Here is a 26,859-nt window from a genome sequence, read left to right on the forward strand (position 1 = left end):
AATCCCTGACACACAAAGTTTCAGGCATGCTCTAAAAACGCACCTCTTTAGGGAGGCATACCACATCCCCTAAACCAAACCCCTCTGTACTCCCTCTGATAACATGCTCCCTGACATACTGACTGCAATCCCTGCTAGTTGTAATCAACCGCTCCGTGCAGTCATACCAATTCAGCCACTATATGGCCCAATTTGACCATTGTTTATGTAGTAACAATCTTTATTTGTATAGCGCCAACTTATACCACAGCGCTTTCAAAGCACGAGGGAACACAAACAAAACAATTATATGTGGTATGCACTTATTTGGAGAGAGACAAGGTGGGGGTGGTTCAGGAGGTACAGGGACAGAAGATGAGGCACAGGGGAGCACAAAACAGTGTGAAAATTACACACTGTATTTAATTAGGAAACAGAACGGGGAGGGGAGGAGGTACAGGGGCAGAAGATGTATATGATAGGCAAAGTGGAAGGTGTGGGGAGCCATAGGGAGGGACAGGGGGCATCTTGTGAGGATGGGGATTAGATCAGGAGATTTGGTATGCCTCCCTGAAGAGGTGCGTTTTATGGGCACATCTGAACTTCTGTGCGTCGGGGATTGTTCCAATATTTTGGGGTAGTGCGTTCCAGAGCAAAGGTGCTGCTTTAGAGAGGTCCTGGAGGTGAACATGTGAGGATCGAATTAGAGGGGCGTTTATTCTCAAGGTGTTGGCTGATTGGAGTGTGCGAGCTGGGTGATGTATGGACAGGAGGGAGGCAATGTACGGTAGTGCAGCACCATGGAGAGCTTTGTGGGTGAGGGTGATCAGTTTAAATTTAGTTGTGTAGTGGATGGGCTTCCAGTGCAGCGACTGGCATAGTGCAGAGGCGTCTGAGAAGCGACTGGATAGGAGAATTAGTCTAACTGCCGCATTTAGTATGGATTGGAGAGGGAAGAGTCTGGTGCAGGGAGGCCAATGAGTAGCGACTTATAGTAATTGAGTCGGCAATGGATGAGGTTGACAACGAGCGGCTTTAGCGTGTCGGTGGTGAGAAACGGCTGGATTTTAGCAATAGTTCTGAGGTGCAGGTGGCATGTTCGTGCAAGCAATTGGATGTGGGGGATAAAGGAAAGGTCAGAGTCCAGTGTGACCCCAAAACGGGGCATGCTGTTTGGGGGTTATTATGATGCCAGACACGGATTGCAATCCCTGCTAGCCGCCATTAACCACCCCCTGCAGTCATACTGATTCAGTCACTATATGGCTCAACTTGACCCTTCTCTATGTGTATAGCATCCCTCACTCTCCACCTTGCACATCTCCACCACCTTTGCCTTCTGTATCACCCCATTATTTGTAGTATGTAAGCTCGTTGGAGCAGGACCCTCACCCCTACTGTTTCCATCAATTGATTACTACATGTAACCATGGTTTTGTTTCTATTCCCCCTGTCTTGTAAGTGCTGCATAATAGGTTGACGCTATATAAAGAAAAGGGTTATTATAGGCTAATGCTTAATACGTTATAGTGAAAATCTCATGTTTAAAGGTGTTGTCTGACTGTAAACTATTCATGGCCTATCTTTAAGACAGGTTATCTATAGTAGATCAGCAAGGGTTTGTCAACTGGACCTCCACTGATCAGATGTTGGCGATGCCAGTGTGCTCATGCACAGAGCTGATTTCTCCATGAAGCAGACAGCTCTCTTCTCACTGCAGTGGCCAGGCTTGGTATTACAGGCAAAGTTACATTCACCTCCAAGCTTGACCACTGCTGTGCGAACGGAGCTGTCTGCTTCCTGCAGACATCAGCTCAGTGGAGAAGCAAACTGGCTTGGTGATTAGCTGATCAGTGGGGGGCGCCTGCTGCCCTACTATTGATGGCCTATCCTCATGTAGGTCATCGACAGTTTACAACTGGACAACCCCTTTAACTTGCGTTAGATATAGTATTTTTCTCTCTAGCAAATCTGATGTGTGCCATCAGTCCATGTTATGCAGGTGTTTAGTGACAAGTATACTGTGTGTAGGATGGAGCAGACATGATCATCATCACCACCCATGCATGTAGGAACTTGTCTCTGAGTCTGTCCACTCCCAGTACAAGCTGACTGCATTAGAAGCGGTTATTGAGCAATGCAGCTCATACATATGGATAAGAGGGAACGTGTCACATTGTATATTACAGATAATTATTCAACCAGTGCTGACATCATGGGTTTGTGTACAGATGGGTGCATTTACTGTATAAATTATTGTATTCTTCTCCTACATGCCCATATTATCGGAAAATGTAGGCTTTTATAGAAGCCATCAACATGTATTAGTAAAGCCTGGATGTTATACAGCCAAGCGCTTCAACCAGAGTATGGAGAACACTGCTGGACCGATCTGTTCATCATACCCCGCCTGTCATCAGGGAGCGGGATACAGCTGAAACAATAGTATCAGCTGTATCCCGCTGTGAATCCCTGATAATAACTGATCGCTGATCTTTCAGCACGGTGAAAGACAACGATGAGCGACGGCTTAACGAAAACTGCACGATGTCAGTGATGTTAGACACAACGATTATTGATCAAAAGATGGCTTTGAGCAATTTTTGAGCGAAAATTGTTGTCTAAAAGGGCCTTTAAAGCGACCCTCCGGGCCTGGACAATCAGAGATGGCTGCGATTATCGTTAAGTGTAAATGCATGCACCGACTGAACAATGAGTGAAAAGTCACTTCTCATTCATTTGGTTTCTGCATGCAGAAAATTGAACAATGTATCAATCCGTGTAAACAGGCAACAGTTCACTTATGAAGGACTGCCTGCTTACTGTGAATAGAGGTGGGTGGGCTGAAACAAGATTTCCCCAACCTGCTCCGCCTCCATTCATTAGCAATGCTCATTCCTGCTTAAAAGCACAGAAACAATTATTGCTGAGATGACCTGTTGGCCATCTGTTACCTGACAGATCGTCCCGTGTTAAAGCACTCTTATTAATGTGGTAATAAACTTGAAAGGAGTGAAGGTTATACTTATATCTTTGTTTCTTGATTAAAAAATTAAAGGAGATCCAGCATTAAATACACAGAGTGTTAAGGTAGCAGAAATGCAATCCTAAGTTCTCGCTCACGACCTGAAGGTTGCAGGTTCAATCCCTGCATGGTTCAGGTAGCCGGCTCAAGGTTGCTGAGGTCAGTAGAATGCTTGGTGGGGGGTAATAAATAAATTACCTGAAAGTGCGGCGGAATAAGTTGGCACTATACAAGTAACAAGATTTATTTTTTATATATAGAGGGTAGACAAAAATATGGAAACTGTACGAAATGTATGCCTTTTAGTTACATGGGATTATAAATCCTATTTAAATAACACATGTAGAGACCAATTTCAAGTGGAGATAATATGACACAGATGCTTGAGTAACAAGGTTCCATTGGTCAGGGGTTTGAGCCACTCTGCTACTTTTACCACTCACTTCCAAAACCACCAAGAGCAGGGCAAGAGGTGAAGCAAACACAAATTTGGCAGGAAAGCTCTCAGCCAAGCAGGGATCAAAAGGGCATCTCAGTGCTAAGGATTAAAATCTATTGAGTGTTTCCATAATTTTGTCCACCCCGTGTACAATACCAATTGTTATACAGGATGTCTCAAAAGTGGGAAAACACCCATTTAGAATGAAACATTTTGGTAGATGGGGATCCAGTTTTGCATACAAACTGTGGAGGAAAGGGAAACCTGTTGGGTCATGTCACCAAAATGCAGCCATTTTGAATGCCCTCATCTTTGGTTCCATTCAATTTTTTTTTCCAATGGGAAGTTGGGTGTGTGATATTTCAAACAGCAAGAGAATTTCACACAAACAGTCGTTGGAGGGTGCATACTGCTGTATGAGATGTGAGCGTGTTGTGCATTTGGAAGCCCAGATCATGGATCTAAATGAGCATCTTGCAGCACTGAGACCGATTGGCAATATGGAAAGGAGTTTCCTGCTCACTGAGCCAGCACTCGCTGGGGTAGGTGTGGAGGTGGATGGTAGTATGGGAGTGCAGGATGATCAGGCAGCTAGCTGGGTGACAGGAGTGGTAGAGGGAAGAAATCCAGGGAGGCGAGTCCTGAACTGGCACACCCCAACAAGTTTGTAAAGTTGGCAGATGAGGGGGATGTCATTACAGGATTAGCACCGCTGCAGCACGACATGCTCTCTGACCGTCAGGGGGATGTCTGCTCCAGTAAGAAGGGAAATAGGAGTGCAGGGCAAGTTAGACAGGTCCTGGGTGTGGGAGACTCAATTATTAGGGGGATAGACTGGGCAATCTGCCACAATGACAGGGAATCATCGAACAGTGTGTTGTCTTCCTGGCGCTCGAGTTCGACACATCACGGATCGGGTTAACAGATTACTGGGAGGGGCTGGTGAGGATTCAGCAGTTATGGTGCACACTGGCATCAATGACAAAGTTAGAGGTAGGTGGAAGGTCCTTAAAAACAATTTCAGGGAACTAGGATGTAAGCTTTGGGCAAGGACCTCCAAAGTAGTACTTTCTGAAGTACTACCTGTACCATGAGCTACATCAGAAAGGCAGCGGGAGTTTAGGGAGGTAAACAAGGGGCTCCAGAGTTTCTGTAGGAAGCAGGGCTTCAGGAGTTCCTGGAGAACTGGGCCAATTTTTCTGTGGGCTACAGGTTCTACCATAGGGATTGGCTGCATCTTAATGGGGAGGATGCAGCTGTGCTGGGGGAGAAGATGGCTAGAAAGTTGTAGGAGTGTTTAAACTAGGGAATGGCGAGAGGGCAACCAGCGAGATGGGGAGGAAGACATGTAGACAGCGACCTGGGACTAAGTAATGGAAATAGGGGTGGAGCGGTGGGAGGGACTAGTACAGTTAGAACTGGCAAAACAGTTAATAGGAATAAACTAAAAATAAAAAATAACCTAAACCTTCTAAACTGTATGGTGACTAATGCTAGAAATCTGACTAATAAGGTTGACGAACGAGAAGAAATAATGTCTGAGGAATACTACAAGATAGCAGGAATAACGGAGACCTGGTTGAATGAAAGCTGTGATTGGGCGGTGAACTTACAGGGTTACAGTCTGCTTAGAAGGGATCATAAAAAACAGAAAGAGGGAGGAGTTTGTCTTTATGTAAAATCTTGTTTAAAGCCCACATTACAGAAATATATGTGATTGAGATGTAATGAGGCACATGATGAGAACATTGTCCTTCCTCTTTACAAGTCGCTGGTCAGTTTTGGGCACCTGTACTCAAAAAGGACATATCAGAGCTTGAGCAGGTACAAAGGCGGGCAACTAAAGTAATAAATGGAATTGGCGCACTACAATACCCAGAGAGGTCATCAAAATTGGGATTATTTAGTTTAGAAATAAGAACAGGTGAGGGGCGACCTAATAACTATGTATAAATATATCAGGGGACAATACATATATCTCTCCAATCATCAACATGCTAACGACCACCTGTCTGTGAGTGACTGTGTGAGTTACATGTGATAATGTCACCGTCATGTGATCAGTCACTGGGGCTGGGAGCTCTGCCCCTGATCACATGATGATGATGTCATCACAGGTCCTAAAACATGCAGAGCCTTACAGCAGCCGTGTGCTTACAGAATTTGTGAAGATGTCACCATCATTTGATCAGGGGCTGAGGTCAGAGCCCTGGTGAGCACACAGCTGCTGTCTGACTCTGCTGGTTTAGGACCTCTGACTAACTCCAATCTCTTTTACTATATTATATTAGTATGTAGTGCATTAGGTCACCAGAAATACTGGTACTAGTCTATTTGTACCCAAGCCTGTGACTGTAACAAGGGACCACCCTCTATGTCTAGAGGAAAGAAGGTTTCTACACCAACATAAAACAGGGTTCTTTACTGTAAGAGCAGTGAGACTATGGATCTCTCTGCCTGAGGACATGGTGAGGGCGAACTCACTAAAAGAGTTTAAGAGGGGCCTGGACACCTTTCTTCAGCTTTACAATATTACATGTTATCGTCACTGATTACTTCAGAAAGGTCGGTGATCCGGGGATTATTTTGATTGCCATATTGGAGTTGGGTAGGATTTTTTTTTCCCCCTTAAACTGAAGAAAATTATCTTCTACCTCATTGTTTTTTTTTTTTTTACTTCCTCCTGATCAGTGTTGGTGGAAAACAGGCTGAACTGGCTGGACATATGTCTTTTTTTGACCAACACACTATGTTACTATGTTACACGATGGTATGGAGCACATACCCCTGGTGGCCACGGAATATAGATTTAAATTTTGCGTTGTGGCCCCTGTAACAGATAGAGAATAAAATTGTAAAACTGAAGAGTAGCATGTGGGATGCTGCTACGACTAAAGTAAAGAAAGTGCACTTGAAGTGGCCTCCTTTTGCCATGATAAACGATGGAGCTGTTCAACAGTGCAATCCAGGGCTGTCGCTATCATTGCAGGACCGTGTTAGTGAACGGCAAAGCACTGATTCAGTGCAGATGCGGATATATTAATTTTGTGTTGTGACCCACTGTAAGAGAGTAAACCCCAATTGCAAAGTTGAAGAGTAGCATGTCTCTCTAAGTCCCATGGGACAACTGCAAAGTAAGGGTTCCTATTAAAGAGTGCCAGCTACATGGGGCACCTTCAGCCCTCATGTAGTGAAGATTGGAGGAGGAAGAGAGATTTCCCGAGTGCAAGGATCAGCATGAGCAGTAAGTGAGCCCCCAGAAAGAGAGAGAGAGCATGAGCCAGTCCTAAGTTTTCTTACTCAAGGCCTAGTGCAGAGGGACTCTTTCTGTCTTCAATTGTTCATGCCCAAGCGTACTGAAGTCTGGGATCGCTGTGTAGAGGTACTCCTCTTCGAATCTGTCTGTATATATAATCTTAATTCTACCTGTACTTGGAATACTGTCTATTCGTGCCTTGTATCGTTGGAGTTGTTACCAAGTAAAGTTATTCCAGGCCCTGACCATTGCCGGGGACCTGAGGTACTATACTCCTGTCTGTGGCTCGTTTATTTCCTTGCCAATGTTCATGCCCGTGTGTGTCACCCATGACAACCCCTTCACCTTTTCTACTGTTTATTGAGCATCCCCATGCCGGGGGGTGGCCGCAAGAGGCCCAGCGCTGCCCTGGCCTTAGCTGTGTGTGTCCCTCCGGGAGGGAGCGTGGTAAGTGCCGCCGTGACAAGCCAATATCTTGCCCTCCCAGCTCCTCAGCGTATGTGTCTGGGGTCATCCTATGGGATGCTGTACATAGAGAGATGCAATAAGTGGATTTCTTCTTCTCACATGCTACTCTTCAACTTTGCAATTGGGTTTTACTATCAGGGGCCACAACACTAAATTAAAATCCATGCCTCAGGGCCCCCAGAGTCTCATGCTCCATACCATCGTGTAGGGCATCCATGCCTTCCTATTGAATGCTACTGTTATTTCAATATAGGACACCAATACAGGGAAATAGCGCTGGATCCGTCTTTTTGACCTCACCCTGTATGTAATGAAGTTACAAAGATACAATATTTTTAAGGAACAAATTACTCCTAGTTTTGACAGTTTGTGGGGATTTTGCTTTTAACATAAAAGCTTCCCCCTGAGCTACCTGCCATGCAGAGCCCTGGGAAAGTTCAAAGCTGATTTTCCCTTTTCTACTTTTTATTATTTCATTCTTTCCCTTATTTGTTTCAGTCTCACCAGGTGACCTGATTGTATTGATTCAAATCCAGCGGGACGAAAGGGTCCTTTTCATTAAATCCGTACCGAGACAAGGGAGTCGCAAGATTTCTTTCTATGACACTTGGGGAGGTCACCTTCAGCAACAAAGAAAAACATAGATTGCTCCTGCGCCCAGACGAGGATTTCTCTGCCTACAGAACCTTTTTACTGAGCAGTTTTTGTTAGACATTTCTTTGGGCTGCGGGTTTATGAAGTTTTATTCCCAATGTACTTTAATCGTGGACAAAGTTTCCTCACTAACAAATGAATCGCTGAGTAATACAAATGGCGTCATGTATGATTAAGGCAACCCCGTATGATGCAGAGAATCCTGAAATACTTGTACTCAGCAACAATACGCTGACAAATTACTTTTAATGGACAGGAATCCTCATGGTAGACTTATAATTTCCTTAACAACACACCCTTTAAAATGAATAGCACCTTTAACTCTTACCAACCATCTCACATGCGATCGCTCTTTTTGGTAATGTCCCTTACTTGGTATTACTAACATGCAAAAAGTTTTCCAACTTTATATATTGCGATAAATGAATGACGTATCTTCCAGTTCTTCAAATGTAGACGTCAATGTATATGGAGCAGGATGGGCTTTATAAAGGGAAGTAAGTGGCAGAGGCTTGAAGGGCTTCTTCACACAGGATGTAAATGCTGTGGAATAGAGATGAGCGAACGTACTCGGTAAGGCCGATTTCGCAATCGAGCACCGCGATTTTCGAGTACTTCACTACTCGGGTGAAAAGTACTCGGGGGCGCCGTGGGTGAGCGGGGGGTTGCAGAGGGGAGTGGGGGGGGGGGAGAGGGAGAGAGAGAGGGCTCCCCCCTGTTCCCCGCTGCTACCCCCCGCTCCGCCACACCTCCCCCCGCCCCCCAGCGAGCTCGAGTACTTTTCACCCACCTCCCCCCGCCCCCCAGCGACCTCGAGTACTTTTCACCCGAGTAGTGAAGTACTCGAAAATCGCGGTGCTCGATTGCGAAATCGGCCTTACCGAGTACGTTCGCTCATCTCTACTGTGGAATTATACAAGTAAGGCCACTTTCACACTGGCGAGAAAATCGCGCAACATTTTAAGATGCACAAATCCCACCTGAATATGAACCTCATTCATTTGAATGCGGTCATACCTATTTCACAATCGTGGTATGTCCTACTTTTGGGCGTTCCCTCAGAACGCATCGCCCACTGTTTTCAATGGGGCTGGCAATACATTGCATGGTGTGCAAGGTGCATGTGAGAGCGATGTGAGGGTTTTGGCTTAGCTAGTGAGAGGCTTATGACATGGGTTGCAAGAGGAGCATGAATGGCCTTATAAGTCTCCTTACTCATCTTCTAGGTGCTCTCATCGCTGCGAGGGTTGCCTTCATCCCATTGCTTTCAATGGAGCGGCAGCAGCAGCGTCAGCTGTATTGAAAGCAATGAGATGGCATTGCACTCCTCTGCCACAGCTCTCACTGCTGTGGTAGGGGATACTTATGTCCATGCGGGGAGTCCCATCATCAATGAACACTGAGACAGTGCTGCCACAGTGTTCAGTGATGATGGGACTCCCGCAGGGATTACCTGAGTTTCCATTAACTCCTGCTCCCATAGGAGTCAATGTAAATAACGGCAAAACGCGCACCTAAGATAGCTGATGTCCTATCTTTTTTAGGTTCGTGCTGTTTTGCGCTTCAAATTCTGCACATATGAATGCTTCTATAGGAACCCATTATACATGCGCAAAACACAAGTTTGTGTGAATGAGGCCTTAAGGAGAAACGATACTCTTCCCAACCCGCGTCATAGGCTTCTCACTAGGTAAGCCAAAAACCTACTGCACACTGATGAGGGGCAAAACCCACGAAACAGCTGTCTGTATATGGTATTCTGGCTTAGTTTTCAATTCCCAATCATTATTACAAGGCTTGTATAAAGAGTCTGACATTGATTTGCAGGAATGCTGCCTTCCAATAGGTGGCGCTGCAGAGGTATTGTTCTATATTCCTTATTTGCATATTTCCCGGAGGAGCATGAATAGTTTTATACATCTCCTCACTCACCTTCTAGGTGCTCTCCTTAAAGAGAAAGAATACCATTCCTGACCTGCTGTGGAATATAGCAGCCTTCACAGAACAAGCTATGTGGATGAGAGTTAAAGAAAACCCTCATCCGCATACAGCTGGAAAACTCAGTGTGGACTCTGCAACGTATATGAAGTGCGCTGTGGATTCTAAATCTGCAGCAAGCCAATTTATGCTGCGGATTTTAACTTTTGAAACGCAAAAGCTGAAACCTGCAGCAAATCTGCACCAAAATCTGTTGCACAACCCACATCACTAAGGCCGGGTTCACGCAAGTATATTTGTGCATGCAAAATTTGTGTGCACAATACGCAGTGAATAGAAACCATTGATTACAATGGGTTAATTTACATTCACCAATTACCTGCGCATTTGGGTCGTGCAAAAACACCCTACAATATCCTCTATTTTCTGTCTAAAAAGTCCCTATAGTAGTCAATGGGTATGTGCAAATGTGCGTGCAATACGTTTGAAGATGCATAATTGCGCAGGAAAACATACACATCTTGAACACAGTAGAATAATTAACCATTGACCATTAACCATGATTTTTTTTTGGGTGCACCGAAATGCACATGCCTTGTGCATGCAAATATTAACGTTCATTCTGCAAAAATGTGGCGCTCATGCCTGTGTAAATACATATATGCTTGTGTGAAGCCTTAGGCCCCATTCAGACAAGCATATGCGTATTTGCACGCGCCTGAGCACTGTGTATTTGCACGAACAATGCTTTTTTGTGTACGCACAGGCATATTTGACTGTACTTTCTTCGGCCGCAAGACATGAGCATTTGTGCCCAGCGAAAAAATCTGCACCAATTGAAATGATATAAATGGGTTTTACTTGCTGCACATTACACGTGCAAATACATCTGTGTGAATCTGGCCTAAGGGCGCATTCAGACGACCGTATATTAGCCACGTATTCACGCCGGCGGATATACGGCGTCTCTCTCTGCAGGGGGAGGAGGCTGGAAGAGCCGGGAGCAGTGCTCTGAGCTCCCGCCCCCTCTCTGCCAACTCCCCACCCCCTTTCTGCCCTTCTGCACTATTTTCAATGAGGACAGGTGGGACGGGAGAGGAGCTAATTCCCGGAACTTAGCCCCACCCATGTCCCGCCTCCTCTCATTGCAAATAGTGCAGAAGGCCGGAGAGGGGGTGGAGAGGAGGCAGAGAGGGGGCGGGAGCTCAGAGCACTGCTCCCGGCTCTTCCAGCCTCCTCCCCCTGCAGAGAGAGACGCCGTATATCGGCTGAGTGTGAAAACCCAGCCGGTATATGGTCGTCTGAATGCACCCTAAGGCTAATTATAGAGTTGTGCTTCTATAGCTAATTAATTCATATTAGTAGCCTCTTCTTAACTTGCTGTTATGCAATATACCAAACTACATGTGGGCTCCCCTAGGAAGCACCCATTTCTCTTCATACGCACGGGCATCATGATTTAGCCAATTGAGGCTGCTTTCCCACCTGTGTTAGGGTCAGTTCAGGGTTTCCATCTCTCTGCTCCATTTTTGGAGAAGAGAAACTGAAATAATCTGTTTTTTCCCCCATTGATTTCAATAGATTTTTTTTTTTAAATGGAGCGCAGAATGGAAAGGCTTCAATTTGCTTCCATTCTGTTAGGCTTTTTGGATGGGAAAATAGTATAGTCTTCACTCTTCAGTGCTATTGGTGCTACAATAAAACCCAAAAACTTAAATCAAATGGAACTAATTTGAATGGAAATATTTCCAATTCTTTTCTATCACTGATTTCAATGGAAAAAAAACACGAATCTGTTCTAGCCTCAGTTTCTCTGCTCCAAAGGTGAAAGAGAGAATTAGAAAGTCCTAATAGAGCCAAAATGCAGATGTAAAAGGGGCCTTATAATTGAAGGGGTTAAATCAATGATGTAATACTGAAAACATAAACCATATTTGGAAGTGAAGTTTTAAAAGATCTTTCTAAGGAACTGCAGGCATATCAGTACCCTAATATAGGGCTATTAGAGGAATTGCTCCCTGCGGGGCTGAGTCTCGAATTCTTCCGCTTGCCTTGCAGACCCATCAATAGAACAGAGGCTCCCAGGCTCCTGCCGCTATACAAACCATTCTGATAATGGCAATGCCATAATATATTTCAATTTTAACTTAAATAACTTGCGTATAAGTAAACTCCAGAGATTATGTTTAGATCGTATCCTACATGATCATAGCTTATAAAGCGCAGTGATTTTATTCGGGGCTTGACCTTTCTCAGCAGGACGATCCACCATATAAAGTGTACTGTTTATATAGTAGATAGGAGGCTTCCCGTCATCCAATAAGTCAGTTCCTCTTTAGTAGAGCACAATGCCGGCACACTTCTGCCCTGTGATATGGGAGTGCTTAATGTTACACACAAATACATCATTCACAGTCATATCCTTCCTGAGAAACCCCAGCCGGTAGAGCCAGGAACACATCCAACGCCCAGAGACCCATACCATCTCCATCACAGGGGACCTATACACTTGTGATTATACCGATTCGTGCACATTCCACACGTATTCATCCTGTTAGCAGCACACTTTGATGTGTTTGGGCCAGGCTCACATGCAACATAAGGACTCGGTCACGCGGGCGGTTTTTCCCGCGATTTGCGGATTGCATAACAGATGCGCATCCGCAAATCGCGTGACCGGGGCCAATGATTCGCTGAAAAAGCTGCACCTACGGTAGCAGCGTTTTCAGTGAAACCGCCCTGCACTGCCGCTATCCTCTGCCACAGCTGTGGCACAGCTGTGGCAGAGGAGAACGATGTTCACCCATTGAATTCAATGGAGCCGGCAATACAGCCGGCTCCATTGAAAGCAATGGGCTGCCGGCAAGCGCAGAATGAATTTTCGGGATGGGCTTAAAAATATAAGCCCTTCCCTGAAAATCATCCTAAAATGTGTAAGAATAAAAAAAATGTATACTCACCTTTTCCCTGCAGCCGGCGTTCAGCCGCGTCCGGCCGGCAGTTCTCTTGAACTGCTCTGTGTAGTATTCAGCAGGCGGGGATTTAAAATCCCCGCCTGCTGAATGGGCTGCCTCTGATTGGTCACAGCCCACAGTGTGGTTTGCGAATCATTGTGTCCTATAATTGATCGCACATCCGCATAAAAAGCGGACATGTGACCGATCCCATTAGGATGCATTTGGTCTATAGATCTGCAGATCGCAAGCGCGTCTGCAGATCAGACCAAAAAATGGTCGTGTGACTGAGGCCTCAGCAAGCACTCGCCAAATACTGCCACTATAAAAATACATATATATGACGTATTTAACAATTTTGATAATTACTAAAAAAATTACTAAAAAATGCTAACAATAATAAAATATTAAAAGAATACTATTTATATAAAGTTTAAAGTTCCAATTTGTTACATTGTTCCTTAATGTAATACTTTCTCTGCTATGTTCTCCACAATCAATCAGAAAATGGAACTCTATAACAGATCCTGTTCACATGGTGGAGTTCACAATGAACTTGATGCTCAATCCATGTGTAATCCACACCAGTTGCATGTGGATTCCATGGCAAAATCTGTGTTGGCCAAAGGCAGCGACCCTCCTAGCCAAACTGCTAACCACCAATTGTCAACTTTTTTTGTGCTCTCCGAACCTTGAGGAACTCTTGTTCACAGCTGGCTGGAGAAGGGGTCTGAGTGCCTCGAAACACGTTACACTTGCTGGTTCTAAATAAGAGAAAACCTACAGCATCGAAATTTATCTAACCCATCGGCAGGCATCACCTGAACCTCAGAGCTCTTCAACTTTTATCACAACCGCTATGGTGGTAGCTGATCAGAACCCTGTGATTGCTGCAGCCAATCACTGGCCACAGCAGTGACTCTCTATACCCAGTGATTGGCTGCGCCAGTCACATGTCCTGGTAAGCAGCAATTAGGGAGGACATAATGGTTGGGAAGCAATTTAAGTGGTGAGGCAACCTTTTTATTATATTTTTTTTTTACTACTGTTGCAAAGTCATCCCACAATGAAACTTGCACCAAAGAAAGACTGAATCTACAGGAAATTATTAACATACATTTTTAAAAAAATATTTAAGGTCAAAGTTGACATCATGTGACCTTGAAATGAATGAAGGGTGTAATATTTTATTGTAAAACAATGTTTTATGGTAAGTGTGCTCCGTTAGCTTCAAAACTCGCCCAAGATGAAAGTTCCACTGCAATTAAATGCAGAATAATAATTTTTTTTTGACCTGGTAAGCAAAAATTTCGCATTTTTTCTTCTCACGTTTGCACCCTGCCGTATGAATACCGTGTATCACTGAGGGCTAAAAATTTACATCTCGGAGTTCCCTTATGCCCTCTACTATTCTACCAAATTTCATTAAAATCTGAGACAGTTGGGTTGGAAAGTTCAGTATTTTCTACCGATTTGGTATTGAATAACCGGTGTAGAAAAATAGATGTGACAGTTAATTCCTTGATGTGTATTCTGCAGGAAATCCACATGAAATCCGAGTCAGGGTTTCCACACTTGGATTAGCATATTCAGACAAGCAGATAAATCGGGCAAATGAATGTTCAAGTGAAAGTTTATGCCTCATCATCGGCTCATGGAAAAGAGCCTAAAGCAAGCCGAATATGCTGTAGGTAGTGTAAAGCGATTAAAATGTTTGAGTCCGGAGTGCCTGACCCGATTTTCAAAAAATAATTGTGAATCGGGAGGACCTGATTCTGACTCCCATTAAAGTCAATGCGAGTAAAAGTGTGTGCGTTTTCTATGAGTTGTTAACACTGTTGAGGTCCCAGATTCAAATCCCATCAAGGATGATATCTGCATGAAGTTTGAAAAGCTCCATCCAAATGTTGCTCTTTGACCGTTTTGAACCTAGAACTCCAGCACAGCAAGGCAGCAGTGCTAACAACTGAGTCCCCATACCTGTCCTTTCTGCTCCACGGAAAGAGAAGAACAGGAAGACTAAACACAAAGAGAACTTAAAAACTCCATCTTGCTGTTGCCCTTGGACAGATTTGAACCTTGAACTCCAGTACTGCAAGGCAGCAATTTTAGAAATTGAGCCACCATATTTCTTCTTTCTTTTCCCTTTTCCAGAGAAGATAGAGAAAACAAGAATAATAAACCCAAAGCAAACACATAAATTCCATGTAGATGTTGTCCATAATCAGCAGTGAACCTAGAACCCCAGCGCTGCAAGGCAACAGTGCTAACCACTGAGCCACCAAGTTTCTTTCTCCTGCTTCTTCTCCGGAGAAGGAGAAAAAGGAGAAGAAGACTGCATTTTCCCTCATCCCCTTCTTCCCTTTCTCCTCCTTCTCCTACTTCTTTTTAAACTTCTTCTAATTATTCTTCCCCTTGTCCTCTGGAGGAGGAGGAGGAGGAGGGAAAAGAAGAAAAAAAAAGGTAGAAGAAGCATGGTGGCTCCGTTATTAGCAGTGTTGCCTTGCAGTGCTGGGGTCTTATGTTTAAATCTGTTCAAGTACAACATCTACATGGACTTTGTATGTTCTCTTTGTTTTTCTTCATTTTCTCCTCCTTCGGAGAGGGAAGACCAGGCATGGTGGCTCAATTGTTAGGACAGCTACTTTCAATTTTCAGAGGTGTAGGTTCACTTCTGACCAAGTGCAATATCTGGATGGAGTTTTTATGTTCTCTTTGAGTGTGTTCTTGTTGTTGTTCTCCTTCTGTAGAGGCGAGCTGACAAGTGTGGTGGCTCAGCTGTCAGCTCTGCTGCTTTGCAGTGCTGGAGTTGTAGGTTCAATTTTGACCAAGGGCAACATCTGAAAGGAGTTTTTCAAAGTTGATTCAGGTGTTGCCCTTGATGGGATTTGAAACTCATCATTGGCTCATGATAAATAGCCTAAAACAATTTGAATATGTTGAAAGTACTGTTGAGCGATTATTTTCAAAGACTAGTTGTAGGTTCAAACCTGACCAATAGAGCTTTTCAAACTCCATGTAGATGTTGTCCTTGATGGGATTTGAACCTAAGACCCCAGCAAAGCAAGGCAACAGTGCTAACCAATGCACACATGGGGTTTAAGATGTAAAAAGATTTTCAGTCGATTCTTCCTAAAAATCGGGTCAGGATGAGCACATCCAATTTTATCACCGACCGATCACGACACGCAGCACTGATTGTAAGTAGGAAGACAATGAAAATACTTCCTCCCCTCAGAAGTAACATATTAGAACCGTAAGACGGACAGCAGGCTGCCACAACCACAGATTTAGCAACATTGATTATGTGTTTGTATATTCTACAAGAAGAATTTACCCGAGTCACTTCTCACATTTCATCCGCTGTGTTAGCCCAGCATGCAATGGAATATAGCTGAAGCAGCAATGCCCTCTGCTGGTCCTGGTCGGAACTGCATTCCTCCCAATGAATCAATATTTCCATCAATAATGAAACAAATAGTAAATAGACAAAAATACAGTAAATACACCGAAATGTCATGTAACCCCAAAGCTGTAGAGAAACCACAGATGTTCTCACATTTATAGAACATCATTTATCAAAACTTTCTAACAGAGAGACGGACATCGTTGTCAATCAGAGGGCGGCCGCTTAAAGGGGTTGTCCAGTAAAGGGGATGGGGCGATAAAAGAAGTGGATTGCTTTAAACCAGCTAACTTAGGCCTCATTCACATGGCGGTTAATAAGGACTCCTTCATACAACTGTATGTGGAATTGCACACGCTTCAGCGCATTGTATTTGTGCAGTGAATGAGATTTGATTAGGTAAATTTGTGCACGTATTGGCACATAGTACTGCACTTTCTGGTCGCAGAGCCAGTTTACACGCACGTGACACACCCCTTCCGTGATTTTACAGACTATTTAGCCTAATGAGGTCCAGATGTGTTCTTTTCCCTGCAGAATTGCGCAGCATATTGGGCATTTGTGCGCATATTGAATGTGTATTTGTGCCCCTCCCATAGACTTCTATGAAGACCTTGGTGCGCAAATATGCAGGAAAATACACCAGGACCTATTTTTTCGTGTACCCATGAAATGCACACGCAAAACATGCTCATAAGAACAAACCAATTAACATCAATGACACCCATACGTGCACAAAAACATGTGCAAGTACAGTCGTCCAACAGAGCCCTGATACACGGTGGATAGAAGCCATGGATTCCAATGGGCTCATTCATATCTACATGAAAAAATATGCAGCATGTCCTATCTTGGTCCACCGGAATAGGCCATAGAAGTGAATTGGCCAGCGCAAATATGCAGTTAAGACAACTCCATCCAGATAAATGCTTGAAAAAGGCTCATGTGAGCCCAAAGCTTGCACTTTATATACTGGGCAATAAAAAACACTTAGACATGCTGACGTCTGCCTGTTTTTGGAGTACAATGTGACGCTGGGTGGGGGCGCCCCGGCTGGGCGGTCTGCTGCATTCTAGTGTTGTAGTAAAGAGTCCTTTGGGGGAGTTTCCAATCTTGGATTCGAACCCCATGCAAGTGTCCACTAGGGGATATAGATGTCACATTGACTTCTATGGGGCTTGTTCAGGCACAAATACTGTAACGCAATAATAGAGCGTGTTCTATGTTTTTTTGTACAACCAGAATGCGCACACAAAATACGGAAATGTGAACTAACTCATTGAAATCAATGAGTTCTATTTTCTGTGTATCGCATGTGCAAATACTCCCGTGAGAAGACGGCCTTATACTGCAGGCTACTGAGGATCAGCTGCCACATTTTCAAAAAAAAAAAATTTCCCCTCCAAAAAGCCTTTTGAGGACAGCAGGGTGTAACTACAGAGGTACAAGAGTGTAACTACAGGAGTTCAGGTGTGTAACTACAGGGGTGCAGGTGTGTAACTACAGGGGTGCAGGGTGTAACTACAGGGGTACAGGAGTGTAACTAGAGGGGTACAGGAGTGTAACTAGAGGGGTACAGGAGTGTAACTACAGGGGTGCAGGGTGTAACTACAGGGGTACAGGAGTGTAACTACAGGGGTGCAGGGTGTAACTACAGGGGTGCAGGGTGTAACTACAGGGGTACAGGAGTGTAACTACAGGGGTACAGGGTGTAACTACAGGGGTACAGGAATGTAACTACAGGGGTGCAGGAGTGTAACTGCAGTGGTGCAGGGTGTAACTACAGGGGTACAGGAGTGTAACTACAGGGATGCAGGGTGTAACTACAGGGGTGCGTGGTGTAACTACAGGGATACAGCAGTGTAACTACAGGGGTACAGGAGTGTAACTACAGGAGTTCAGGTGTGTAACTACAGGGGTGCAGGGTGTAACTACAGGGGTACAGGAGTGTAACTAGAGGGGTACAGGAGTGTAACTACAGGGATGCAGGCGTGTAACTACCGGAGTGCAGGGGTGTAACTACAGGGGTGCAGGGTGTAACTACAGGCGTGCAGGAGTGTAACTACAGGGGTGCAGGGTGTAACTACAGGGGTACAGGAGTATAACTACAGGGGTGCAGGGTGTAAAAACAGGGGTACAGGAGTGTAACTACAGGGGTGCAGGGTGTAACTACAGGGGTACAGGAGTATAACTACAGGGGTGCGGGATGTAACTACAGAGGTGCAGGGTGTAGCTACAGGGGTACAGGAGAAAACTACAAGGGTGTAGGGTGTAACTACAGGGGTGCAGGGTATAACTACAGGGGTGCAGGGTATAACTACAGGGGCGCGGGATGTAACTACAGAGGTGCAGGGTGTAGCTACAGGGGTACAGAAGAAAACTACAAGGGTGTAGGGTGTAACTACAGGGGTACAGGAGTATAACTACAGGGCTGCAGGGTGTAACTACAGGGGTGCAGGAGTGTAACTACAGGACTGCAGGGTGTAACTACAGGGGTGCAGGAGTGTAACTACAGGGCTGCAGGGTGTAACTACAGGGGTGCAGGAGTGTAACTACAGGGGTGCAGGGGTAAACTACAGGGGTGCAGGAGTGTAACTGCAGAGGTGCAGGGGTGTAACTACAGGGCTGCAGGGTGTAACTACAGGGGTGCAGGGTGTAACTACAGGGGTGCAGGGGTAAACTACAGGGATGCAGGAGTGTAACTACAGGGCTGCAGGGTGTAACTACAGGGCTGCAGGGTGTAACTACGACAGTGCAGGGGTGTAACTACAGGGGTGCAGGGTGTAACTAGAGGGGTGCAGGGGTGTAACTACCGGAGTGCAGGGGTGTAACTACAGGGGTGCAGGGGTGTAGCTACAGGGGTGCAGGGTGTAACTACAGTGGTGCAGGGTGTAACTACAGGGATGCAGGGTGTAACTACGGCGGTGCAGGGGTGTAATTAGAGGGGTGCAGGGGTGTAACTACAGGGGTGCAGGGTGTAACTACAGCTGTGCAGGTTGTAACTACGGCGGTGCAGGGGTGTAACTAGAGGGGTGCAGGGGTGTAACTACAGGGGTGCAGGGTGTAACTAGAGGGGTGCAGGGGAGTAACTACAGGGATGCAGGCGTGTAACTACCGGAGTGCAGGGGTGTAACTACAGGGATGCAGGGTGCAACTACAGGTGTGCAGTAGCTGCAATCACTCCCGCGCCATAAACCTGGAGAGGACCAAAAGATAGTGTAGCCCAATATGAGGAGACGGGAACTACAGATGACACCATGACTGTCGTGTCTCTTTACCGTTCTTGCACACACCTCTAGCAGTGTATAATACCGTGCTGTAAATGTGGATGTTTCCCTTTTTCTGGCTCTTACTGTATACTAGTCCTATCCCCCAGCTGAGGAATAATAAATCCAGCTCCGTCATATACATAATGTAGCAACCATCTGCCTATCGCTTCCCTCTTGACGTAATCCCTGATTTGTATCCGTACAGCAGGTAGCGCCGAGCTCTCTGTGGAACGCACAATACGGTTTTTATTATGTATACAAAGGGATTATTGTGGCCGTCTGCTTGTAATCCCGGCTGGAGGGTGGAGGCTCTCTCCAGCGCTGCTGATGCCTCCATTTTTGTGAGCGATCTGTCTCTACGGAGTCGTCATTCGGTTCTCCGGAGTGATACGCCGCGCTTCCTTATGATTTATTGGCTCGGAACGTTCTAGAACAATCATCTTTTTTGCTATGACAACATCTGCAGCAAATTTTTCCAGCGTCAAATAGCATTTTTCCAATCTGTCGTAACTTGACTTAAGCCGGCTTCAGCCGAGCATATCCGTATTTGTGCACGCCGCAGCGCAGTCTAGTTGAGGACTGGATGGTATTTTATTGCACGCATCAGGGTATTTCACTGTACTTTTTGCGCTCGTAAGACATATTCATTTGCGCGCGGCAAACAAGGGCGATTGAAATGACTAATTAGTAGAGATGAGCGAACACGTTCGGCCCCGCCCCTTTTTCGCCCGAACACCGAACTTTGCGAACACTTCAGTGTTCGGGCGAAAAAGTTCGGGGGCCGCCGTGGCAGCGCGGGGGGGTGCGGCGGGGAGTGGGGGGGAGAGGGAGAGAGAGAGGGCTCCCCCCTGTTCCCCGCTACTGCCGCCCGCGCCGCCGCGCATCTCCCCGCCCCCCGGCGGCACCCGGACACTTACGCGCGAACACTGCAGTGTTCGGCAAAGCCGGTGTCCGGGTGCGGATGTGTCCGTAACGGACACGTTCGCTCATCCCTACTAATTAGTCTAATGAGTTCCAGATTTGTTCTTTTTCCTGCGCAATTACGCAGTGTTTCACTAGTGTATTTTGCGCATATTTGAGCAATCTTACCGACTTCTACGGGAACTTTGGGTGCGCAAATGCACAGGAAAATAGAGCATGCTGCGATTTATTTTTTTTGTTCACACGCATGTGAACGAGTCCATTGAAAAACACATGAGAGAAAAACCCATGTCTGCACACCCCAATGCAAGTCAATGGGGCTTAAATAGAGATAAGCGAGCATACTCGCTAAGGACAATTACTCGATCGAGCATTGTCCTTAGCGAGTATCTCTCCGCTTGGAAGAAAAGGTTTGGCTGCCGGCGCGGGTGAGCGGTGAGTTGCGGCAGTGAGCAGGGGGAGCGGGGGGAAGAGAGGGAGAGAGAGATCTCCCCTCCGTTCCTCCCTGCTCTCCCCCGCCGCTCCTCGACGGCCGCCGGCAGCCGAACCTTTTCTTCCGAGCGGGCAGGTACTCGCTAAGGGCAATGCTCGCTCCAGTAATTACCCTTAGCGAGTATGCTCGCTCATCTCTAGGCTTAAACTGTCCACATTACAAAAGTATTTCACGTATCTCCTTGCGTATTCCACGGGGATCATTGCTGTGCAAATACGCAGAAAAATACAGAATGTGGGTTTTTTGGGTTTTTTTGCGCGCAACCGAAAGGTGCGCACAAAATACGGAAATGTGAACGAACTTATTGCAATCAATGGGTTCTATTCTCTACCTATTGCAAATCCATCTGCTTAAATCCGTCCTTAAGTCGCTGATCAATAATCTTCCAATGTGAAATTACGTATGAAGTACCGAATATATTTCGGCAGCTGCTGCAGGCCAGTGAGTGGGTGTAAGCCGGCTCTCAACGTGCCTGCAAGAGTGAATTTTACATGAGCTTTAATTGGATCAGTAAACATATCTAGAAGATGTTCTTGCTCTCCCGCCTAACCGAGGACTACTCACGCGGCTGACAGGTGAACGCTGCATTGGGCTGGAAATCAATATTGCACACATTGTTCTTTGAGCAGGACTATGTCTACGGTGCTCCATACATAACCAATATGCTTTGAGTCCCTCGGCCCCGTACCTGCTCATATCTTGTGCTGCTGTAAGAAAGCTCATTTATATATGGATGATGATAAGAACGGAGTACGGATTGTTCCTGAAAGATCCGGGTCTAAGACTACTTTTAGGATACAGCCAGGTTCCATCGGTGCTGAAGCCGCTGAATGTATCTGCTGCTTAGTCAAGAGTGAAATCTCGCTGAGCTCTTTATTCTGGCATTCTACTAGTAATCTGTTTTCTTTGCATTTAATTAAATCCCCCCCATGTCTGGCAGCTGAACGTGCTGCGTTCAGTCAGCGCTCACCCATCGCTGCGGCCAAGCTCAGCAACAACCATTTAAGTAATCTCACCTCCAAGATGGCACAAAGCAGGCACACGGTGCAGCTGGTCAAGTGGATAATCAGAATCGTGTGCCGAGCCACATCTTTTTGGACTATGCATACAAATATTGAGTAACCTTCTGTTCAACGCTGACATCATTTATGTGGCTGTAACACTGCCGGCTGAACACAAGAGGGCAGAACTAGGCTTCACCAATAGCGTTCACCTTTCCCACAAGACATACAAGTGAGAAAACTCACCTTTAGAGTTCAAAATATTCCACAGAAGAAGCAGGCAATACTTAATGGCTACAGCGGCGCTCTTCAGGGCGAATGATTCCTTGAAGCTTTTATATCGCTCCTGTAGTGTACATTAAGACGTATTTTCTGCAGGATAGGCCATCATTAGTAATCAATGAAGGTCTGCCATCTGGGATCCCCATGATCAGCTGTTCTGTGGGTCAGTATGCTTCTACAGGAAGTAGACAGCTCTGTTCTTACTGTAGTGGCCAGGCTTGGTATTGCACATAAAGTTCCCATTGAAGTGAATGAGACCATGTAATATCAAGCCTGGCCACAATAGTAAGAATAGAGCTGTCTGCTTCCTGCCGAAATCAGCTCAGTGCAGGAACGCATTGACCCAGTGATCAGTAGGGATCCTGGGCAGCATAACCCCACTGATTTATTATCTATAGATTATCCTGTAGATAGACCATCATTAGTTTACAACTGGACAACCACTTTAACCCTAATGCTAGCTCTTCTTAGGTTTTTCCCTAATCTATCCCTGACACTGACCCTAACACCAGACAACACTGTCCTGGAGTATCCATAAAGCTTTTTTCTATTAGTAACCCTATCTGAAATGCTGCCTCTGAGAAGCAATGAAAGAGCACTAGGACCAGAGACAAGAAAACCAAACTGAGCAGAACTGAACTAGAAGCAAGACTTGACAGATGCAACAGGGAAAGGCAAACAAGCTGCCAGGCAGATGGATGTGGATACGCCTTGCCACACACCTGTTTGGCTTTGGGCTATCTGGGGCGGCATTACTGGGGGAACCCTGATTTTCACGCTTGACCCTTCCAAAAGGAATACAGACTTTGCTGAGGGGTCCCCAAGCCATTACACGCACAGATAGTCTTGGTAATGCTGCCCCCCCCCCCCCTAACAATTTTTACTTCGGACAAACCCTCATTAGTAAGCCACACCTTAGCTAAGCACCACACTACCTCCAACTAAGCACAAGCACTGCCTGTGGGACACACCGCTGCCTCTTCTCCTGGGTTACATGCTGCCCAACCCCCCCCCCCCGCACGACCCTGCATCCGCAGTGCACACCAAAGTGTCCCTGCGCAGCCTTCAGCTGCCCTCATGGCAGACGCTGGCCTCATAGCCACACCACCCTCATGTCTATTTATAAGTGCGTCTACCATGAGGAGGAACCGGAGGCACACACTGCAGAGGGTTGGCACGGCTAGGCAGCGACCCTCTTTAAAAGGGGCGGGGCGATAGCCCACAATGCTGTACTGAAGCAATGAGAAATCCAATCCTGTGCCACCTCCGTCTGGAGCTGCAAACGTGGGCATAAAGGGGTCTCCGCTGCCAGCCCAGTACTTGTACACATGTCCACAATGCAGCAATACTCGGTGAGGGAAGTATGTGAGTGGGCCCTGGGTCAGCGTCTGTCACAGCAAACACCTTGTGTGGCCCAAGGTGCTGCGAGTGACATAGCAATGGGGACTCCATGTGTCCACACACTACTCATTCTGTTTGGGTGTCGGATACCTCATCGACAACGCAAGGGGTAAACCATCTGCACTCTGCACCCTACCCAAGTCTGTCAGTGTTTTGGGGACAGGCAGGTACAACTCCGCTATGGCAAGACTGTGTGTACCAGCAGCATGGGTGGCTCCCAGGAACCCACAGACGGTACATAAAGAAACCCCATTGCAGTGCCCCGGATAGCTGCGGTTACGTGAGAGAAAATACATGTTGGCTTCGGCCCACACTCCATGCCCTAGACATTCTGTTTTTTTTTTTAAAAAGTGCCAGGCAGGTACAACTCTGCTCTGGCAACTCTGTGTGCACCCGCAGCATGAGTGGCTAGCAGGTACACACAGACGGTATATAAAGAAATCCCATTGCAGTGCCCCGGATAGCTGAGGTTACGTGAGAGGGAATACATGTTGGCCTCGGCAACTCCCAGCAGCCACGCAGTAAACTGCATACGCTCACAAGTAGCCCTAAGGAGGATTTTTTTTCCTTTTTTTTTTTTTTTACAAACCAGCAGCCTAGATAGCGTGTATATATCTTTCCCTCTATCAGCGGCTGTGGCCGTACGCTGTGCGTAAAGTTGACGTGACACACAGAGCGGTGTAAAAAATTAGGCAATTATTGGCCTGCACTTGGAGACTCTGGTAATGGGGTGAAGTCTCTTCTCTGCGTCGTAGAGTCCTCTAGTGGTCAATAAGCTCTACACAAGCAGAAGAAGAGGTCACCACACACAAGGAGCCTCCGAGAGCCTTTTATAGGCCAAGGGTGGATCCACTTTTTGGGGTTTCAGGTGGCAATACCATTCATCTAAATACACAACCACTCTAATCATTTATATATCTGCCTGAGATGGAACTGCATGCTGAGTTTTGCAGCAAAATGACAAGTTCTTCTTGGGGCGAGATTATTTTTGACAAACAACCCAAATCCATATCTCATTCTGTTCCTCTTATTTCAGTGGCCCGTTAACTAGTAAATCTATTGATTTATCTTCCATCTATGGAGCTAGAAGATGCCATTAAGCGATTGTGCCTTAATAACCCTATCACATTTCAGCAAATATTTCCCAACTGAGCATTTAAGAAGTAAGACACAAGCCAAATACATACAACTAGCGGCCTATGGGGACATTTCACAGAGATTTTCATCCAGCAGACTTCACATTTTAATGACGTTCTATAATAGACTAGCAGAGCAATGTGGTACGAAGATCATAATCGCATTTGCTGAGACAGCAACTTGTAAATGAAGAAAGCAGAAATTCTCTATTAATTAGCTGTGAACACAGAAGAAGAACTGCAGATATCGACACGTATTATTCAGCTTCTTGTGTCACATCTCGCATTTCAGGTGTATCTACAGAAACTCAAGAAACAGGAATTCAGATGAGATTTGCCGGAGCGGAGGCCCGGGCTAATCTCCAGGAAGCTTCTTTGTGGTTGTGTCACTTCTTTTGAATACAAATCGAAAATAAAAGATAGCATTGCACTAAGAAAATGTATTTCCCTTGTGTGGCACAAAGAGGTCTCTGAGTCATCAGAACATCACAAGCGAGAAGCTGCCACTGCCACTTTAAAGAAGACAGAAATGGCTTCAACCAGATGTTGTCATTTTGATGAGCCGCATGCTTTTAAGATACTTCACTTGAACGATGTGTCTTATGAAATCCGCTGACACTAAGGCTATACTTCGCTATCTTTTATAAGCTACAGACAAAAATAAACACAAACGGTGGTTATTATATGATATTTTGTATTCTTCTTGGATGGTTTATAAAAAAAAATCCGTCTTTTTAAAGACGTATGTTAGTCCTGCCCCATAGATCACCCATGAAGTATTGCCCTCTTGTTCCACTAAGTGAAGTCAGAGTTGGAAGGACCAGCAATAAAAAGAGTGATGTGAGCCGCATGGAAGGTCGGATTCCCCTGCTGGTAGTGCATGTGCAAAGTAGGGGGCTCCTGTGTCAAGCAATGCTGCGGTAGGTGGAAAAGAAGTGGCTCCAAGAGATGACCCAGACCTAGTCATAGTTAAGAAAGTGGGCCAAGTGACTGGTAAAGCCTCAGAGGTCTGAGAAAGATAGTGCTCAGCATGCTTGTGGTGAGCAAGGCACCGTTTGCAGGTGAGATCTGTACGGTCCAAAGAGCAAGTGTCCATGCGTGGGAGGAGAAGCAGATTCCTTTCCTGCCATGGTGACAAGACCAGATTTTGGTACTTGATCGAAGCTAAGGCTGCTAAGAGAGTGCCAGGGTCCAGGAGGAAAGACAGCATTATGGTTAGAGCCACTTGGTCACAGGAGTCCATGCTTTGGCCTATCATGCATCAGCCACCATGGCCATGCAACTATGGGATGGTTGATGCCCCAGGTGAGTGGATGCCGCTGCAAGTGAGGAGACACTCCCAAGTCAGAGCAGCCACCCTTGTCATTGCCGTTGTATTGGAGAGGTCCACCTCAGGACTAGGCACTTGATAAGAGACAGCTTTTCTATATAGTTGAACCCTTGGGGAACTATGCTAGGTCCATGCCCCCTTTTTCCTACACTTATGAATCTTGTGGTGGGAGTGCTTGATAAATACAGACGTGGGTATCAGATAATTTTGCTAGTTGCAGAAGTGTAAGGCCGCTTTCACAGGGCAGAGAAAATCGTGTGCGATTTGTGTGTTGAATGGGTTATACACATGAGCAACATTTTTCCGAATCGCGGTGCTGGAAGAAATTGTGACATGTCCTATCTTTAGGCGTTTCCTCGGAAGACATCGTGCATTGTTTTCAATTAGGCCGGTGTATGCGAGTGCGATGTGAGGTTTCCCATTGAAAACAATGGAACCCGCTTTAAGCCGCAGTGGAGGATCGCTACTTCACTGAAGTGATGCAAGGTGGTTTTAACAACAAAAATGTCTCACATCCATAGGGACATTGCATGTTGGCAAGTATGATATGACCTGATATCACACTCATCCATGTGAAATTTGTGTAAATATTTACAGCAGTTTTCCCTTTGCTCAGTATCACTTACTCTTTACTAATGCGAAATGGTTCCTTGTGGCGTCTGGAATAAGATACATGTCTATATATATATATATTTACTGAGGCTACGTCTTCTTTGTGATCCTTCTACCTTGTATTCACTCCTCTTTCAATCACAGATTGATATATTATCCTTGCTGAGGCACATATAGATGTCCTAGCATGCTGTATGGGAGAGTTGGTTGCATCATCCAGGGGAACGCTCTCCCTCTATTAGCTGCAACAGCTCAATATTCACTATATAGTGTTTCTCAGTCAATAGACAACATT

Source organism: Eleutherodactylus coqui, chromosome 10, assembly GCF_035609145.1.
Source record: "Eleutherodactylus coqui strain aEleCoq1 chromosome 10, aEleCoq1.hap1, whole genome shotgun sequence".
Classification (NCBI taxonomy): domain Eukaryota; kingdom Metazoa; phylum Chordata; class Amphibia; order Anura; family Eleutherodactylidae; genus Eleutherodactylus; species Eleutherodactylus coqui.